At 46.5% G+C, this 21,208-nt stretch overlaps 1 protein-coding gene across 1 annotated transcript in view; it reads right to left on the minus strand.

Annotated features, from left to right (window-relative positions):
* LOC147669119 (NEDD4-like E3 ubiquitin-protein ligase WWP2) overlaps window positions 1-21,208 on the minus strand; it is a 252,572-nt gene that overhangs the window by 174,079 nt on the left and 57,285 nt on the right. The window lies entirely within an intron of this gene.

A 21,208-nucleotide genomic window follows, 5' to 3' on the forward strand; every position in this document is an offset into this window, starting at 1 on the left:
CCATGTCTGAACTGGGGTGGCTGAGTGAGCTAAAGAATGGTGATGGATTAAACCCAGATCAGTTGACTGGGGGTGAGTGTTTGATTTGCTCAAACGCTCCGTCCATCATCCCCTTTTGTATCGCTTTGTTCGCCCTAAGTTGGCAGGGTATGCTCAGACGTGAGTCCCTTGCTCACTTGGCCACTGGATTCAAGATAGCCTGGCTGATGAGGATTATGAATCCGAAACCGGTCCCAGGATGCTTGTTTCCGGTCCATGGAATACATGGCTTGGCAGTTCGGTCTGGACAGTTCCCATGTGGCACAGGGTCAGACTGATTTGCATATGGCCATGTCTGAACTGGGGTGGCTGAGTGAGCTAAAGAATGGTGATGGATTAAACCCAGATCAGTTGACTGGGGGTGAGTGTTTGATTTGCTCAAACGCTCCGTCCATCATCCCCTTTTGTATCGCTTTGTTCGGCCTAAGTTGGCAGGGTATGCTCAGACGTGAGTCCCTTGCTCACTTGGCCACTGGATTCAAGATAGCCTGGCTGATGAGGATTATGAATCCGAAACCGGTCCCAGGATGCTTGTTTCCGGTCCATGGAATACATGGCTTGGCAGTTCGGGCTGGACTGTTCCCATGAGGTACAGGGTCAGACTGATTTGCATATGGCCATGTCTGAACTGGGGTGGCTGAGTGAGCTAAAGAATGGTGATGGATTAAACCCAGATCAGTTGACTGGGGGCGAGTGTTTGATTTGCTCAAACGCTCCGTCCATCATCCCCTTTTGTATTGCTTCACTCTATGAGGAAAGCAACTGTGGGACAGGTGATGGTGCAGAGGCTCTTACACTGAGGCGAGTGACACCCTCTGTCCTTCTTAAAGCTTGCTATACTAATTGAAAGGATGTGAAGCTCTTAATGACCAGATATTGGAGAGGAAAAGGTTTCTTTCCTGTATCTGTATGTCAGAGGTTGATGTTATTCACATGCACTCTACATTTCTAAATGGTAAGGCATATTTGTGCTTGGCTTAAGACTATTCACCTCACTAGCCACAATAGAAAGGCTCAAACAAGGAGGTGGATATGTTACTGTGTTGAATTTGTTTTCTGTGAAGGATACTTCAAAGCATGCAAGTAAATTAAGAAAAGCTACCAGTCCTTCACAATAACTCTTTCCTTTTATTCCCACCAAAGGAGCAAGAAAACAGCAGATTGAAACCGTGTGCGCTAAACCTTGGGAACACAAAGCATCTTGTTATGGGTAAAGAAGGAGAGCGTACAAAAATATTACAATAAACAGTAAAAAAAATGCAATTGCAAATTGTATTTATATAGTGCATACTACTACTGGCGAGGTGTTAAAGCACTTTGCGGACAGTAGCATGCATAACATTTTTGATATCACAAATAATGTACTATAAGAACAAGACAGAAAAATCTATTCCACATGCTCTCAGTGCTATGTATGCATGGAATGTTAATGAGCCATGTATTACTTCTCTTATGTTTAACCTGTGATGGGAAACATGTGGCGGACGAGCTGCCTCACTTTCCTTCCCCCTTCACTGAGAAAGTAGTAGGACAAAGCAAAGTCAGGGGCACAGAATTCCTGCCCAATTATTGGCTTTTGTTCTAAAAAAAAAAAAAAAAAAGGTGATCAAGCAGTAAAAACAAGCCTATCCTTGTTCTCCACCGGCTTCTATGTTTATTTATGAGTCATCCTCCGTCCTGTATGTCCCAAAACAGAACGACAACCACAAGAGATGCCCCTTTGTTCTCACATCTGCTGCAGAAGTTTGCAGAGACAGCCCTGAGCAAAGTAAAGAACATGGGATCTCTGTGTGAGCCTTGAGGACAGGAAAGAGAGATGATGGAGGTATAAAGAGTCAATATGTCCTTGCAAGACGGAGCTTGGCACTGCTCATGCACCCCCATTTTGGATGGCACTCTGTCTGGATAGCCCATAGCATCTAGTTATCTACTCTCATCATTTGCGGAAGCAGTGCCATGATTTACTCCAGGGAAGCTATACACGACAAGTCCTAAACAAGCACTGGCGTTGCCAATAGGTCTCGCAGTAGGAAAGTTGGAGCTATTGGTTTTGTAAATGACAAAGCCCTTTATGTATTTAAAATGATAACCAAAGTGAAAGGCATTGTTATTTGCAATTGTAATGGCTCCAACTGTCGTACTGCGAGACCTATTGGCAACGTGAGTGGTTTTTCGTGTGTGAGTGGCGTTGTGTGTGTGAGTGGCGTTGTGTGTGTGAGTGGCGTTGTGTGTGTGAGTGGCGTTGCGTGTGTGAGTGGCGTTGCGTGTGTGAGTGGCGTTGCGTGTGTGAGTGGCGTTGCGTGTGTGAGTGGCGTTGCGTGTGTGAGTGGCGTTGCGTGTGTGAGTGGCGTTGCGTGTGTGAGTGGCGTTGCGTGTGTGAGTGGCGTTGCGTGTGTGAGTGGCGTTGCGTGTGTGAGTGGCGTTGCGTGTGTGAGTGGCGTTGCGTGTGTGAGTGGCGTTGCGTGTGTGAGTGGCGTTGCGTGTGTGAGTGGCGTTGCATGTGTGAGTGGCGTTGCATGTGTGAGTGGCGTTGCATGTGTGCGTAGTTGAGTGGCGTTGCGTAGTTGAGTGGCGTTGCGTAGTTGAGTGGCGTTGCGTAGTTGAGTGGCGTTGCGTAGTTGAGTGGCGTTGCGTAGTTGAGTGGCGTTGCGTTGTTGCGTGGTGTTGCGTTGTTGCGTGGTGTTGCGTAGTTGCGTGGCGTTGCGTAGTTGAGCGGCGTTGCGTGTAGTTGCATGGCGTTGTGTAGTTGCATGGCGTTGTGTAGTTGCGTGGCGTTGCGTAGTTGCGTGGCGTTGCGTAGTTGCGTGGCGTTGCGTAGTTGCGTGGCGTTGCGTAGTTGCGTGGCGTTGCGTAGTTGCGTGGCGTTGCATGTGTGAGTGGCGTTGCATGTGTGAGTGGCGTTGCATGTGTGAGTGGCGTTGCATGTGTGAGTGGCGTTGCATGTGTGAGTGGCGTTGCATGTGTGAGTGGCGTTGCATGTGTGAGTGGCGTTGCATGTGTGAGTGGCGTTGCGTTGTTGAGTGGCGTTGCGTAGTTGCGTGGCATTGCGGCGTTGCGTAGTTGCGCGGCGTTGCGTAGTTGAGCGGCGTTGCGTAGTTGAGCGGCGTTGCGTAGTTGAGCGGCGTTGCGTAGTTGAGCGGCGTTGCGTAGTTGAGCGGCGTTGCGTAGTTGAGCGGCGTTGCGTAGTTGAGTGGCGTTGCGTAGTTGAGCGGTGTTGCGTAGTTGAGCGGCGTTGCATAGTTGAGCGGCGTTGCGTAGTTGAGCGGCGTTGCGTAGTTGAGCGGCGTTGCGTAGTTGAGTGGCGTTGCGTAGTTGAGTGGCGTTGCGTAGTTGAGTGGTGTTGCATGTGTGAGTGGCGTTGCGTTGTTGCGTGGCGTTGCGTAGTTGCGTGGCATTGCGGCGTTGCGTAGTTGCGCGGCGTTGCGTAGTTGAGTGGCGTGGCGTAGTTGATTGGCGTTGCGTAGTTGAGTGGCGTTGCGTAGTTGAGTGGCGTTGCGTAGTTGAGTGGCGTTGCGTAGTTGAGTGGCGTTGCGTAGTTGAGTGGCGTTGCGTAGTTGAGTGGCGTTGCGTAGTTGAGTGGCGTTGCGTTGTTGCGTGGCGTTGCGTTGTTGCGTGGCGTTGCGTAGTTGCGTGGCGTTGCGTAGTTGCGTGGCGTTGCGTAGTTGCGTGGCGTTGCGTAGTTGCGTGGCGTTGCGTAGTTGCGTGGCGTTGCGTAGTTGCGTGGCGTTGCGTAGTTGCGTGGCGTTGCGGCGTTGCGTAGTTGCGCAGCGTTGCGTAGTTGAGTGGCGTTGCGTAGTTGAGTGGCGTTGCGTAGTTGAGTGGCGTTGCGTAGTTGAGCGGCGTTGCGTGTAGTTGCGTGGCGTTGTGTAGTTGCGTGGCGTTGCGTAGTTGCGTGGCGTTGCGTAGTTGCGTGGCGTTGCGTTGTTGCGTGGCGTTGCATAGTTGCGTGGCGTTGCGTAGTTGAGTGGCGTTGCGTAGTTGAGTGGCGTTGCGTAGTTGAGTGGCGTTGCATGTGTGAGTGGCGTTGCATGTGTGAGTGGAGTTGCATGTTTGAGTGGCGTTGCGTTGTTGCGTGGCGTTGCGTAGTTGCGTGGCATTGCGGCGTTGCGTAGTTTTGCGGCGTTGCGTAGTTGCGCGGCGTTGCGTAGTTGAGCGGCGTTGCGTAGTTGAGCGGCGTTGCGTAGTTGAGCGGCGTTGCGTAGTTGAGCGGCGTTGCGTAGTTGAGCGGCGTTGCGTAGTTGAGCGGCGTTGCGTAGTTAAGCGGCGTTGCGTAGTTGAGTGGCGTTGCGTAGTTGAGTGGCGTTGCGTAGTTGAGTGGTGTTGCATGTGTGAGTGGTGTTGCGTTGTTGCGTGGCGTTGCGTAGTTGCGTGGCATTGCGGCGTTGCGTAGTTGCGCGGCGTTGCGTAGTTGAGTGGCGTGGCGTAGTTGATTGGCGTTGCGTAGTTGATTGGCGTTGCGTAGTTGAGTGGCGTTGCGTAGTTGAGTGGCGTTGCGTAGTTGAGTGGCGTTGCGTAGTTGAGTGGCGTTGCGTTGTTGCGTGGCGTTGCGTTGTTGCGTGGCGTTGCGTAGTTGCGTGGCGTTGCGTAGTTGCGTGGCGTTGCGTAGTTGCGTGGCGTTGCGTAGTTGCGTGGCGTTGCATGTGTGAGTGGCGTTGCGTAGTTGCGTGGCGTTGCGTAGTTGCGTGGCGTTGCGGCGTTGCGTAGTTGCGCAGCGTTGCGTAGTTGAGCGGCGTTGCGTAGTTGAGTGGCGTTGCGTAGTTGAGTGGCGTTGCGTAGTTGAGTGGCGTTGCGTAGTTGAGTGGCGTTGCGTAGTTGCGTGGCGTTGCGTAGTTGCGTGGCGTTGCGTAGTTGCGTGGCGTTGCATGTGTGAGTGGCGATGCGTTGTTGCGTGGCGTTGCGTAGTTGCGTGGCATTGCGGCGTTGCGTAGTTGCGCGGTGTTGCGTAGTTGCGTGGCGTTGCGTAGTTGCGTGGCGTTGCGTAGTTGCGTGGCGTTGCGTAGTTGCGTGGCGTTGCGTAGTTAAGTGGCGTTGCGTGGTTGAGTGGCGTTGCGTGGTTGAGTGGTGTTGCGTGGTTGAGTGGCGTTGCGTGGTTGAGTGGCGTTGCATGTGTCAGAGGCTAAATGTAGCACAGGGAGACCTCCAGTGGTAAGACAATCAAAAACAACTTAGAAAACATTTGACAGTATGAAGAGATCAAACTCATGAACAAGCGTGATACACCTCAGCTAAAAATCATGATAAATAACAACACACATTAGAAGTGAAACTGCAAGTACAGAAGGACCAGCTTTGCTTGTTTAAAACTCCCACTTCAGGCAGATGAGTGTAATGTGTAAAGCGTCTTGTGCACAAGAAGAGGAATGACTGAGGCGCATTGGTGTGAAGCACATCAAAGGGCTTCTCCTCCCCTAATTAGCCGTTCTGGGGAAACTGAAAGTACGGCCGGCCTGCGGCCGGCCATGAATAATTAGGGGAGGAGAAGCCCTTTGATGTGCTGGGCTGGCTGGCCCTGAATGCGCGTGCATGTTATCACGTGGTTCACGGGCACTGCAAGAAAACCGCGGCTGAAAGCCCTTTGGTTTGAAGAGAAAATAGCCAACTTGAATTCTCCCCATTTCCCATTCCTGCGGAATGGTAAAGGCGAGACCTAAAAAAGAAGTGGGGGGGACGCTGACGACACGACAGGAAGTGATGTCACGAAAGGTGGCTTGCACCATCAGACTCATTGCCTCGCCTCGCTCTCCCCTTAGATGCGATGGCATCAGAGAAGCCATCGCGTGAGCAGCGTTCTGAATGAGCTCCGATCTCACCCCAGAGAGGCCAAAGAATGAAAATGCTCCATTTTCTCCAGTAATCGAGCTCCTGGTAAAATAAGTGGGGGGACGCCGTCCACCCTTTTGGTACCCCGACTAGAGTACTGAAGCTATACAACTTAAGTAACGTAAGAGTGCAGGGTGCAAAGGAATCACCTAAAAACAACAAAGGGAGGTTTCAGAGCCAAGAATGGCAGGCTGCAGAAATGTGAGACATTGAAGAGAGATTGTGTGTTACCCACTCTGTACTTCGAACAATCCTTCTGGGTGATGAGACTGCTTTTCTAGTTTATTGCATCGATTTTGCTCCTATCCCTTAGAGTAGTCGATTATTATGATTGTTTTCTTTTACCATATACTGTTTCTATTTGTTCCCTTATCCCTGGACTCTCCCCCCCCTTTGTTATATATTCCACCTGATTCTACTGTAAAGCGATCTGACACCCTCACGGGTCTGATTCGCGATCTATAAAACACTAAATAAATAAATGTATGACGAGAAAAACAAGCTCTTATGAGATTAAATAAAAGCAGAGACAACAGCTAAAAAATTTAATTCGGGCCTTTGCAGATGTCAAATTGGAAATAAGCAAGCGCAGGGCACACTTACTTAAAAAGCACAGACAATACCTTCAATTAGTGGATGCAATAAAATTGAGAGCCAGAGCTCAAGCCGTCACATTGCACACATCCTTTCTGACAGTTATGCAAAGACAATATCTTCATTTAAAGATATACTATAAGGGGGAATTGTTACATGAGCCGCTTCACTTCCGCGTGTCAGCACAGGAGCAGGTCTTCGATAAAATACTGCCATTCTATGAAGCCTTTATAGAGTTAGTCCAGAAGGTCTGAGAGAAGCCACAGACGGTGCTGTCTGCGTCCAAATTGGCCTCAAGAAAGGAAGGACTGTACCAAATGTACCCTTTGTACGTCTCTGCAGTCTGAAACCGGAGGGTTTTATTGTGTTGACCTGTCTTCATGCAAGCTGAAGTAGTATGGTGGTACCCTTTCTCGAGTGCAGACAGCGAACCCAAAACCTGGATGTGCTGGGCCTCCTCAACAGTTCTAATACCAAGTCCAAGAAAAGCATCTGTAGCCAGAATTTGCAGGTATGAAGAAGTCCCTCGTAAATACATAACAAATGTGCGATATCTTCATTGTGATTTCCAAACAATCTACAACATGAGCAAGTGAAGGTGACAATATTTCAATCTCTTTGAGTTTAGCCACAAAGTAAATGCAGAAGTAAAAAATGTACAAAATTTGTACTTATCTTTTTATTTAGAGTCTGAATAAAATAATTTGTAGGTTTAAAGAACAAGTTACTTACCTTCGGTAATGCTTACTAATATTATAAGGCTTACCCCAGGCCAGTACCTTTCCTAGCAGAGTCCTTCTGCACCAATCCCCCTGTGCACAATTACCGGGCTGCACACAGCAGTGGTCTCACATGTGCAAGCTTCAGATGTGTTCACATGTAATCAGTCTAGTGTCCTTCCCTTAGCTGTGCTGTGCTGCTGTGGCCTTGTCCTAAAAGGTAAACACTGAAGGTAAAAGCACTTAATCCAATATCCGTGAAATTACCGGAGATGAGATTCATCTACTGAGACTCACCCACAGTGAAGGACCACAAACCAGGTGATAAAATCCTGGAGGCCTAAATGGACAGAACATATTTGCAACAGGGTTTAGACCCAATTTGCCTTCTTATGCTTGCACTTCACCTTACCAGAGGTCTTCAAACATAACGTTGAGTGGTCACAGACACTGCCTTAGGACCGTGCCTGCGACTTGGCGCATGAGCAGGACCTAGGAGTTTTGTGTTTGATGACATAAAACTTATCCTGATCTTGGATCAACTCTGAGTGCATGGGAATACACTTATCGCAAGTCTCAGAGTAAATTTTGAGTCCAGACACCAAAGACACACCTTGTGCGGGTCCATGACTCACATCTGCTTTCTGCACACTAGGGACATTGTTTAGAAGTTGTTGGAAAACTGACAAAGTTGGGAGCGGAGCTACAGATTCTCATTCGAAGGCGCAGAAAGAAAGTGACTGACATCAGCGCACAGGGCTGGTGATAATATGGGCTCCACTCTGTCACTTCAAGGGAGGTGTGGAATCAGCGTAGCGTCGAATGGGGCCACCTAGTGGTGCACGGAAACACTGATGTGGAGAACGTTTTCTAGATACAGTCTGGTACCAGTGGAGTATTCTAAGGGGAGGAATCTGCAGTTAAAAGTACCATATTTTCTAGCGTATAAGACAACTTTTTAACCCTTTAAAATGTAATCGAAAGTCGGGGTCATCTTATACCAGGGTACCAAATTTTTGGGAGTGGAAACAACGCTCCGCCGACTTTGAAATTGGAGCAGAAATCATCAAACATCAGAGCCTGTGCTTCAACGGCTGCATCCTAATGGAATCCCAAATATAAAAGAAGATTCATAACCCCATATTTTGAAAAAAGGGGACCCCTATATATTACTGTTGCACCTGCTATACATAGGGAACAAACTAAGTTAAGGAAGGTCTGTAGCCAAGTGACATAATCAAAATATGTTTACATGGAGATCATGGTTGATATAGCTTACATATGAGATTGAGATTTACTTAAAAGAATTGATAAATATATATAATATATACCAATAAAATCAAATGAGAATATTTCATTGTTTGAGATTATCTATATATAGTTGGACTTTCCATTCTCAATCTCATATGTAAGCCGGTAACTGTGGAAAGATCACTAGAGCTGAAAGATACGGTACCCGGGAATCAATCCACACTGCTGATCTGGCGTCTCTCTCTCCTTCCGATGTGGCCATAAATCTCGCGTTCATCGGAAGGAGAGGAGCGTCAGTATGTGATATCTTCAGTTCATGGCCATAGAAAGGGGACTGTAGAATTTTCCCGCCAGCAATACAGTATGGTACATAATGTTTTGCTGCAGTTATTTCAGAAGGGTGATTACGAAACATTCCTGATGAATCACAAATACACTGCATTTCTTTTTAAGGTCGGATGTTGAATCCTTACATACTTTCTTTTCTTCACACGCATAATACCTGAAATGCACTATACTGTTCTACATGGCTGTTTAATAATGAAGGTAGATGATTGGAGAGGGCCTGTAGTGTGAGCACATAGTAAAGATGACACTAACAATACGTTTTAGAACATGAGAGGAACAACAAACCTCCAAATCCAAGCGGAGTTTGTATGCAGTGTGCACATGAAATACCGATACCAGTACCAGTACCAGTACATCGCTTGCCATGATTGGCTGGTTGTTGTAAACAGGAAAGGCAGTCAATCTGGTGAGCAGATACATGTGGTGGTGGTGAAGACAGTACAGCACCAGTATCTGTACCTGTTCATACAGTACAGCACCAGTATATACAGTACAGTATGCAAATGGCTAACAGTCAAGAACCCATCATGGCTCCAGCAGCAGCAAGAAGAAAGAAATATGAAGCCAGTTACAAACTTAAAGTTGTAAACTTTGCCATGGAACATAATAGCTGTGCTGCTACAAGACAATATGGAGTAACAGAAAAGATGGTTAGGGACTGGAAAGCAAATGAAAAAGCATTAAGGAGTATGCCAAGGGGTGAGTGTGCATTAAGAAGAGGCACCCCACATTGGCCAGAACTCGAAAAACATGTAGCAGACATGGTGAATGAGCATCGCCAAAGCGGTTATGTAGTGACACGAAATAAAATACGTTTGTTTGCACTTCAGTGGGCCAAATCTAACCCAGATCTCAGCAACAGATTTAAGGCCACTGTATCCTGGTGTACTAGATTCTTGGGAAGGCATAATCTGGTATTGAGGCAAAAGACGAAAATTGCACAAAAAATTACCTGCAAATCTTGATGCCAAAATACATAGTTTCCATCACTACGTAATACAGCAGCGCAATAAACATGGCTATGCGTTAAGTACTATCGTAAATATGGATGAAGCTCCAATGAATTTTGATATGGTTGCAAATAAAACTGTCCATCCAAAAGGTGAAAAAACAATTGTAATAAAAACAACAGGACATGAGAAGTCCAGTTTTACAGTGGTACTAGCATGCACAGCTGATGGCGCCAAACTGAGCCCAATGATTATTTTTAAAAGAAAAACAATGCCGAAACTCAAGTTTCCTGTTGGTTGTTTTGTACATGTGAATGAAAAAGGCTGGATGGATGAAGAAGGGGTAAAGCTATGGTTTGATAATGTATGGAGCAGGCGACTAGGTGGACTTATTCAAAAACATAGTCTACTGGTGTGGAATATGTTCAGGGCTCATTTAACTCCCAGCACCAAGCAAAGGCTGGCAAGAATAAAAACAGATGCTGCAGTTATTCCTGGAGGATTGACATTGTTGGTGCAGCCACTGGATGTGTGCCTAAACAAGCCATTTAAAGATCGCATTCGAGAACAGTGGAATGAGTGGATGGTTAGCGGCGAAAAGTCAATCACAAAAGAAGGAAACATGCGTGCTCCACAGTTGGATGTTTTGTGCCAGTTTGTCATAAAAGCCTGGAAAGATATTGATGCAGAAACAGTCATCAAGTCTTTCAAGAAGTGTGGCATATCAAATTCATTAGATGGTATGGAGGACGACTACTTATGGCAAGATGAAGAGGAAGCCGAAGCCGAGACCACAACATCTGATACTGAATTAGACCCATACGATGACTGCCTTACAAATGTACCACAAGATCTCATTGATTTACTTATGATGTCAGATGACGAAGAGAAGGATTTTGAAGGGTTTTAAAGAGAAACTGTCACACCAGCAAATCCTGTAAAAATAGCTTGGAGTTAAGAAAAGTTTAATCCACTTGCACTGTTTTATGTTTACCGTACGTTTGATGACAAACAGCCTTATGTTTATAAGTGACAGTTTTTTATTTGGTCCTTAAAATACATTTGTGACTAAACAATTGGTTTGAGTTCAGTCTTTGAGTGTGTACAATAAATGCTTAACACTGACATCCATTGTCCCGTATGAGAGCAATCCCACTACCAACAGTACCTCCACTTTGACTGTTCCATTCTACAGAATATATGGTAACGGGTAAACTATAGACACCAAGATGGGGCACCAACAGGACTCTGCCCATATTCAAAATATATAGGAACAGGACAGTTCTTTACACTTCATGTCACGGAGGAGGGCTAGAATCACTAATAAGCCCAAAATAAATTCTCAAAATGGCTATGCAGGACTGTGTTGGAAGAGGGGTAGTCTTATACGGCGAGTATAGCACGAAACCTACATTTTATCAAGAAAAGTAGGGGGTCGTCTTATACACCCAGTTGTCTTATACGCCAGAAAATACGGTATCCATCTAAAATCTGCATCAAAAGAGATCACATATTTTGCTACTGGAAGTTGCTTATGTGAGTCCACATATGTTTGTAATGAGATGTCTTTACATTTTTACGGTTTGGGAAATATTAAAAAGTGTCCGGTGATACTTTCAGTAATATTGACGAAGGAATAACTTGAAAACAAGCCAGCAGGGTTTTTTTTAATCATGGATCCTTGCTAAGATATGATTTTTCAATTAACCTGATTCTGCCTTGCTGATCCTGCAACAATAATTTAGGTTGTGCACGTCCAGAGCAAGGGAATGCTTGGTTATAATGAAACTCTAGCTTTAATAGTTTGATGAGAAGTTGACTTAGAAATGGAACTGTTTGATTTCATAGAAAGTCCAAAATGTTTCATCAGTCCTTGGCCCACTTTCTCTCAAAGGATAACTAGCCTATAAAACAAAGAAGGACCACATCTTGGGTTGATTACTTTAAACAACAGGGACTCAGAATGTGACATTACATTTGTATACAACTTTTTAAAGGCATATGCAAGTGACATAGCCTTCCCATCCAAGCAATGTAAGTAAGCACTGTGACATGGCATTGAGACCAACACCTAAATAATTATAAGAAAATAGTGTCTAATCTAAAGTCAACTAATTTCCATTGAAAAGATCTTTTTTCTGAAGACTACAAATTAGATTTTACTCGTATTCACTAAAGAGTCATTTTTACCATTGTATAACTATAGGGCATCTAGTGAATGTCCTAGTCCCAAATGGGTTTAGTCAAAAAGCTCTGTATCATATGCATACTGGAGGCTGGGTGTTGACAGTCTCTATAGTTGTAGTAAAAATGCATTTACCTTTCCTAGAGAGTTTTTTAAGTCAGTTACAAATAAACTGAATAGGAAAGGCGCCCATACACAACTTTAATTGAACTTTGATTTGTCATAATCATATTTGTCACTTTAGATCCATCGCCTATCTTTACCTGTACCTAGGTGTTGGAGTATAATAATCAAATCACTTATCGAGTGACTGATAACCCCGAATATTTAAGTTTGTACCAAAGTAAATTTCTATTTATGCAATTAAACAAGGCCACAATATCCCCCTAACCCCATCCATAAATGCAAACATACAGTTCCAGTCAGACTGGCAATGCTTTTGCTCCAACCATACCTACTTCCCTGGTGTTGACCAAAGGTTTGCAGTTTTTGCAGCAGCCAGTTTCAGTACTGGACCATAGCTTTTTATTATCAGCTCATTCCACTAATTCAAACATCAACAGCTTTGCATACAATTTGGCTCCACTGTCTAAAAAAAACCTATAAAACAATCGTTTTTTAATCACCTTTTTGAATACGCAATGCAGTACCAAACCTTGTGAATTTTCTGGAAACACATGTTTTCCCATGCAGGATTTGAAAACTGTTAACAATAATGTAGCCTAAAATTTGGTTTTGATTCTAAATCATTTGACCCAGGGGCGTCCGATCCCCAAACAAATATAATTGCTTTTTTGCCTCTTTCTATGGCTTGCAATTGACCTTCAGGAGAGCTTCAGTATCTCAGATGATATTTGTACATGTTGATTGATATTTAGCTCTGAACCTCGGACGTGTAATTAAATCATCACTAAAGAAATCCATGCATGTAAGGATTGTAGAGTATTATATGGTGTGATTGTGAGACCTCACAGAGTAATACACCCATGGAACCATCTTGGGTCCAGTCCGGCTTATTTCTAAAACCTCTTGCTCAATTCTGGGTAGAAGTGGCTTTTGACAACAAGGCTTAAACAAAAGAACTAGTGTAAAGCATTTAGACACACCAAACAATAGAATAAGTAAGTCACAAAACACAAAATAAACCTAACACCACTTTATTAAACTAGATTATATGTTTATTAATTTGTAGACACCAAAATGGACAAAATCCACCGGAGGGGTACGGAGATATAGATTTGTTTAAGTAAAACATCAATCTCAGCTTTTTAGTCCAAAGTGCAGACTAGCATTTGTAACTGTAAAGTGTGGAAACTTCAAAACATTTAAAGAGTTGTGTTTGACTATTGGGTGACCAATTCCGAAAAGGAGAAGGCCAGGGGAGCCTATAGGGAGTATTTGGACAGTTACCTGGTCACCAAGGTAATCCAGTGTCACACTTTATGAAAAGACCACCATAGACTTCAATGGAGTGGTCCTGATGCTGGGAATACAGGATGCTGAAAGGTGCTCTGGGTGCTGTGTGGTGCGATGAATCTATTTCTTAGATTGTTCCTCGGTCTACAGTCTAGCTGAAGCGATGTTGGACACAGGTGTTGTTGTCCCACTAAGTCCTTTTTGGTCCAGCAGAATTCCAGTGATGATTGGGCTACTGGTCTTCAGTCACTGCAGGTCCAGCAGTATCCGTTGGTGAAGGTCATCTCTGGTGAACAAACTGCCTTCTGATAACTCCCCTGGGTCCGTAAGGCTTGGTGCAACTGTTGAGCATTCAGTAGTGGTTCTTGGCTGCATGCTGGCGGTCAGTGGTGATTCGATGAAAGCGGCTACTGAAAAGCCAGATGAGCTACTTCAGCTTTTATGGCCCTGGTGCTGGAACAGAGAGTCAGCCGACTGACTGGGCTCCGGAGCAACTTTTCCATGAGCCAGGCACCACAACCACAGGCACAGTCCTCTCTTTGCTAGCCCAAGAAGCAGCAGGTGCAATCAAGCGGTTGGTGCAGCCTCTCTTGCCAGGTCCAGGAGCCAACAGGGCAGTCCTTCTTCAGTACTCTCAACAGTCCAGATGTGATCAGAGTTTCTGGGTGCTTGGGGTGCCATATCTATGCCCTGAAAGTGCAGTGGAGGGATGAAGTGGTCACTAGCCAATGGGTTACCAGTGTCCTTTATGCCTTATGACATTTACTGGCTATGAGTGGCATCTAGCTATCCCAGAGTGCACTGTTCTGCAGACTCCCAAGAATTCTGAACCCTTCACATGGTGTGGGGAGCTTTGTAGCCCACCCTAGAGGAATGACTACCTATAGGACACATGCCCATGGAAAAACAGGTTTGGCAACTAGTTTTCCCTCTCTTCCCACCGCCAGCCCATCTACCTGAACAAATGAGCAGCCCCTCTCGAGAATGGTTGCCATTTGTCTTTCAAATGCAGTTTCTTCTTTGAAACTTACCTTTTGGTCCAACACCCCGTGTGGCCTTCTAAAGGTGGTGGTAACACCTCCCTCTGCAGCAAACCTCTCTTATTTCTGTGCTTGGGAGTCGTTCACATGCCTCCCCAGGAGGGCAGAAGGCTGTCTGATGATCAGCAGCTGTATATGGTCACTGAAAAAATTTGGCAACAGCATGGCAGCTTTCTTAAAGTTGCTTTTCCTTAAAAGTGGCATTAAATTTGACTTGGGCATCAAGTCGCATTTAATGTCTTAATTAATGTGATAGCTTGAAGTACCCATTTCGGTGGCCTCATTCAGAAGTTAGCACAACCGAGGGGTCAGTGTGCAACCCTGCACCTGCCAATGGGGCCTCTGAGTTTTACACAATAAAAGCAACAGTGTGGGGATTTTACTGTTAGGAAATATTAAAATATAAGTCCTACTTAATAATATACAGCTCCCTGCATTAGGGTCAATAGGCCTTTCTTAGGGAAGACATATATTATTAGTAAAGGAATTGTGGGCTTTGCCATTGGGTTTAAAGGGCAAAGTTGAACTAGCAGTTTAAAACTACTCTTCCAGTCTGCACTGCAGGCTGTAAGCCATGTTGTACTGCATCACATGCAGGATGGCACAATTAGTGGTCCACACTTTAACTTACAGGCCCAGGCTACCCACCCTTGGTACCATTTACTAGGGACTTATAAGTAAGTTGACATGCCCATTGGGGGTAGGCAATTTAACATACACTTTGCAAAGGGTTAGAACACTTAGGTCTAGTTAGCAGGCCTCAGTGCATTCTCAGAATCGATAAACAGACAGCATCAGTCCAGACCTTTGGGGCGTGATCATGCAAAAAGATGCATTTCCTTACAATGCACATGCCTCAATGAAGTTCATATATTGTTTTATGGTATGGCTTCTATATTATTAAATTCTAAAAATTCCTAACATCTCGCCTTTACTATTTGGAAAACTGGAACTTTTTTTTTTTTTTACCAAATAATACAATCTTACGGCTTGAATTTAAATATTTATATCTGTCAGATATTATGTCAATGTCTGTACCTATGAATTCCTAGAAGGAGGCAATGGTTTAAATGCTTTAATAATTTAACATCGAACTTGTTTCTCTTCATTTATTTGATATAGAGTCTTTGCTCACGATGTAATTGTGTTTTGAGCTGGAGCATGGAGTTTTACCAGAGTCCTTTACTAACTCTGCTGAAAGTCTGTAATACGTTTGACTGTGGTATGTACTGAGGCCAAAGTACTGACCCACTGATCTGCTTTGCTTTCTAAGTGAAGGGACCATCGAAGGCTGTGTATGATCCCCTGCCTTGGGGCGCATTGTATGCAGCCAATGGTCTCGAGGGCCTACTGAGGAGCAACTCAGGAGCACACGTGCACAGACCCCTAGAATAAAGGCTCTAAATGGTCCATTCAGGAGCGGGCGGAAAGCAGACCATGGGCATAGGTTGGAAGCAGACGCCCAAGAAATGGCTTCCAAAGCATGCATCCAGCAAAGAGCCTTCAGTGCAAAAAGCGTTTAAAGAAGAAAACGTGTAAAACTTTTCTCACGTAGATATTGCAAGGGCATAGAAGCCCTCCTGAAATGCTAGCGCACAAAGGCCTCTCCGGTAAAGCAATCTGAGTAAACGGCGTTACTTTCTGTGCAGCACGCTGTGGCCGGCTGAATATAAAGAGAGTCTTAACAGATGAAGCTGGAGTTTCCAGACGTCAGGAAGTGCTCGGTCCTGACAACAGTAAACCACACACACATGTACACCGCAGATAGAGGCACTGAGCCTGAGACTGTACCGCATTCAGACCCTGACCTCACCAAGCAAAATATACAGCTTCCTTTACTGCAATGCCCAGCACCGCCTCTCCCCCTCCTGCCCCCGCTCAATGGCCATGTGCTAGCATGCTGGCACCGGAGGGTTCCACGGTGTGAGGAGGGGGTTGTGATCTGTGAAGGATGTGAATGTGGAAGGGACAGAAGGGATCTGTGAGGCTTTTGTGTGCGAGAGGTGAGTTAATGAGGGTTGCATAGGATGGAAATGTGCGAGGGGTATGGATGCATATGCGTCTTGCACACTCTCTTCAGGTTTTGTCAATTTGGCTCGCCAGCCTACTGCATCTGTCTTTTCTCGACTGTGGACTCGATTCTATCTTTTCGAGTCTCTGCTGGCATTTGTTGCAAAGTTTGAAACATTTATTGGCAAAGTGAAAAGGTCCGATCTCGGGAAGCTGGTGCAGTGGTTACTTTTAGGTCTCGTTTACCAGACAGCACAAACTGTGTGGTTGCGAAAGAACGTTTGTGGTCTTACTAATAACCTAGTGGTCTTACAGCCCACTCATTGCTTACTACTGGTTAGATACATTGTCACTTAAATGTGCTTGCTTCTTATTCAATGGCTTGTCTTCCGCTTCCTGGTTTTTCCTGGAGCACTGACTCTTTACTACCTTTTAATTGTCTGACTTGGGGTGTGCCAAGATGGCGGAGCAGTAGGACGTGCTCCTTTGGCTCACCGCTCCCGTTCAACTAGGCCCTTGTCCACAGCAGCGGATCGGAGGTCCGAGGAAGCAAATTCCTGCAGGGAAATCTACCCCTGCCAGAGGAGCAGCCAGCGGAGGGGTCAGCCGGAGATAGGGGTGCAAATCGGCAGAGAACAGCCGTGGAATTATTAGCTGCCGAATCAGTCCCGGAGCAGAGCGAAGGCGTGGGCGGCCGTTTTGGCTGAGTAAGCGGCGCCCTTGGAGAACATACAAAGGGGCTGGCGATACGACACGTGGCACCAGATACTTCCCGGGACGTTGCAGCGTGTAGCCGAGGGACCGTGACACTCTCCTAGAGACTGGCTGAGAGAGCGGTGCAGGCCTTTGGGGGCTGGTCGGAACCCTCCGGCCTGCGAGTTGGTGATTGAGGCGTGGCCTCTGGGCCCTGTGGCAGTAGGTGGAAATAGAGGGACCTATGATTGAGACCCCTGGAAATCGGGCGGTCTTGCAGCTACTCTGAGCCCAGCCTACAGCAAGCCAGCGGGTGAGTGCAGCGATAGCCGGGGGGAGTGAACCACCAGGCAAAGCGATCAGGCAAAAGAGGCCCAGAGGAAGTGCGGTCCCACGGAGGGCCACCGTAGATGAGAGGTGCATAGGTTGAGGCATCTGGCGCCAAAGGAGACTTCCAGGGCTAGCAGACTTACTGGAGGGGGAGGAGAGGAAGACTGGATCATTGACCAACCTTATATCAAGATTTGGCTGCCACAACTCTGCTGAAACGCAAGGCATTCTGACCAGTTGCCACTCACCTAAGGTCAACTGGCATCTCCTATTTATGGGGCCACCCTTTTTAATTTATCTTCTCCCATAATGGAGTGCTTGGACAGCTCCGCTCGGTGGTCAATTAATCTTCTCCCATAATGGAGTGCTTGGACAGCTCCGCTCGGTGGTGGAGGCTTGTAGACTTTTGAATTTAGAGGTCCCTTCTGAGGACGACCCGCAACAAAGCAAACCAAACCGAAGGCGACACTGCGGCCATGGGTGGACGACGATTAAACCTCCAGCGAGCTTGTCGCGCCCTGACCAAGACAACATGGCGAAAGAACAACAAGCTTTGTTAGCGACTCTCGCAAAGGACCCTCCTAGTGAATAAATGCAGAGCGCGGGGAGGTCATAGCAGATGCTCAGCGAGGATCTTCGTATACTTTCCTATCATAAGTTGCGGGGTTTGGTTTGAGCGGGCGTGGGGAGATACTGGCCACTGGTACCTGTTCACTGTTTGTTCCCTTGGAGCTTCGCCCAGGACAATTGTTTACACCACAATGTTGGACTTTTGCCACGTAAATGTAAATTTTGGGGGTTTCTTTTTTTTGTTTTGTTCGTTCTCTCTCCCAGGCTCCATAAGTCCGTAGTAATAGCTGCAGGTGCTGCCTCCTACTGGGTGGGCCGTCTGGGCTCTCTGGGTGAACCTGTGAAAGTCGGGATCCTGGGGGACGGTTGGCCCTTATCTAGATTTAGAAATAGATTACATTATGACGACGGCCAACATTAAAATCCTTACATTAAATGTAAAGGGGTTGAATAACCCAATCAAGCGAAGGGCAGTGTTATCATATTTAGAGCAATTGGGAGCCCAAATATCTCTCCTACAGGAGACTCATCTCATGACAAGGAGACATACACAGACTTAGATCGAGGGCTTTCTTGCCACAATATTTCTCCTCACATACCACCAAATCGGCTGGGGTCGCAATTCTCGTCTCGTGCACATTCAGGGGTAAGGTGTGTGAGAGGCGAGCCGAAATCAAAGGGAGATTTCTGGCCTACTCGCTCACTACTAATACCCACTCCGACACTATTGGGTCCATATATGCACAGAATGAGGGGCAAGAGATGTTCCTGAAGCGGGCGGTGATGGCTCGGACATCCTCACCAGACCGTCAACTTATAATGGGAGGAGACATCAATATGGTCTTTGATATTCAGCTAGACCGGTAGTGGCAGCGTTATGGGCAAAAAGGCACACTTACACAGGCTGGGCGGGAGTGGTTGAGGGACCTGGGGTTCGTTGATTTTTGGCACACATTACATCCACACTGCACTGACTACACATTTTACTCCCACGCACATAAAATATACGCCAGGATTAATTATTTTATAGGGTCTCGTTTGCTGCTTCCAAACATAAAAGCATCAGACAACGAACCTCACTCCCACTTCGATGATGCTGCGCTGACCCTCACTTTGGCACTTCCCTCCCCAGGCCGACCAGCATATACATGGTGACTGAACGATATGCTTCTCGATCACCCGGAGGTGATAAAAACGGCTCAACACCGCATTTAAAGAATTCCTGTCCCTCAATGATACCCCTGACGTTTCCACCGTTACACTTTGGGAGACGCTTAAAGCATTTGATTGGGGGGATTTCTTGCAACTTCTGTAGAGGACAATAAACTTAAGAGGGACAAAAGGGGAGACCTTACAAAGCAGGTGCTGGAGCTGGAGCGCATCCATAAGAGGACGGGTGGCCCTGGCGTGTGGCGAAAATTACAAACGGTGCGCCAGCATTTTGCCGTTCTACATCTAAGTAAGGCAGAATGCGCCACCCTGCGGTTACGCCATACCTTTTACGTGAGAGGCGATAGGTGCGGGCCCCTACTGGCGAATAAACTTTGCATTCAGCGCCAAGCGGCCTCTGTCCACATGATCTACATTGAAACAGGTGGCAAGTGTTTTGCTGACTCAGACGTAAAGCAAGCTTTTCAGGACTTCTACACTAATCTGTACACAGCCCTACACCTCTCAGAAATAAAACTCTCTTGCATACATCCAGGGGGCCACTCTCCCGAAATTGACGGCAGATCAGGTTGACAGTCTTGACAGCCCAATTCACATAGAGGAGGTGATATCGACAATTGCTCGCCTAAAGCATCTTAAGTCCCCCGGCCCAGATGGCTTCTCCGGGATCTTTATAAGACATTCTTTACCACCTTGGCACCTGCCCTTACTAGACTCTTCAATGAGATAGGTGAAGTCTCTGATATCCCTACTACGATGCTAATTGCCTCAATTGTGGTGATTCCGAAGCCTGGTAAAGAAGCCCGGCATTGCACCTCTTACAGGTCGATATCCCGTCTGAAAATTGACCTGAAGCTTTTCATGGGGATACTGGCAGCAAGGTTGGGACCTATGAGGCCGGGGTTGGTGGACCTGGACCAGTCGGGCTTTGTGGTCTCTATACAGTGCAGTGATAATACGAAAAGGCTACTCCACCTCCTCGACAAAGCACAATGCCAAAAGGTGGAGAGGGTGGTGATATCGGTCGATGCTGAGAAAGCATTCGACTGAGTACACATGAAGTACCTAGAGGCTACTCTTGTACAGTTTGGGGTAGGAGACCGATTTCATAAATTGATTTTTAGCAGCTAAGGCTGACCCGTGGCCACTGTCCGGGGGAACGGCAATTCTTCTGATCCCTTTCCAATAACCCGGGGGACAAAACAGGGCTGTACACATTCCCCACTTCTGTTCGCAATCTATATGGAACCCATGGCCCAGAAGGTGCGGGAGAGCCCATTGATCTCGGGAGTCCGCTTCGGGGAGATATTAATACTATCAATTTATATGCGGACGATGTGGCCATCACGCTGGAGGACCCTCGTGCTTCTGTCCCTGCATTTTTCTCTGAACTTGGGAAATTTGCAGAGGCCTCGGTTTCCAGGCTAACATTGGAAAATCGCAGGCCCTAGAGGTCTACCTAAAGCCACAGACCAAAGAGGCTCTCATATGCACAATCCCACTCCATTGGGTCGATTCTGTATCTAGGGATCAAGTTGACTACTTCTACACTCGCTATAGCCACCATAAATTACCAGACTCTCCTCTCCCAAATTCGAAAAGATTTGAACAGCTGGAGGCCCTACAGCCTTTCCTGGCTTAGACGGGCTGCAGCACTTAAGATGAATGCCTTACCCAAAATTATATATCTTTTTCAAACACTCCTCTTGGAGCCCACCCCCGCTTCAGGATCATTAAATCGCTCCAACAGGAATTTTGCTCATTTGTGTGGGTTAACAAAAAACCTAGAACCAGCAAACAGGTAAGTTATAGATCTCCCCGGGAGGGAGGGCTGGGGGTCCCCAACATAGCCTGATATTTCCAAGCAACTCAGCTATTTGTTGTACCGGAATGGTCGCGAGGGGAGTCAGAAAAGCATTGGCTTTTTATGGCGAGAGCGATTGCAGGTCAGGCGCTTTGGGGAATCCCCTTTCTTCAGAAGGCCTGGCACCAGCCGGAATATATGGCTCACCGATCATTAGCACAACTTTGAAAGCCTGGGACTCCACTGCGAGAAAATAAGGACTGACTATC

Source organism: Lissotriton vulgaris, unplaced genomic scaffold (assembly GCF_964263255.1).
Source record: "Lissotriton vulgaris unplaced genomic scaffold, aLisVul1.2 SCAFFOLD_1690, whole genome shotgun sequence".
In the NCBI taxonomy this organism is placed as follows: domain Eukaryota; kingdom Metazoa; phylum Chordata; class Amphibia; order Caudata; family Salamandridae; genus Lissotriton; species Lissotriton vulgaris.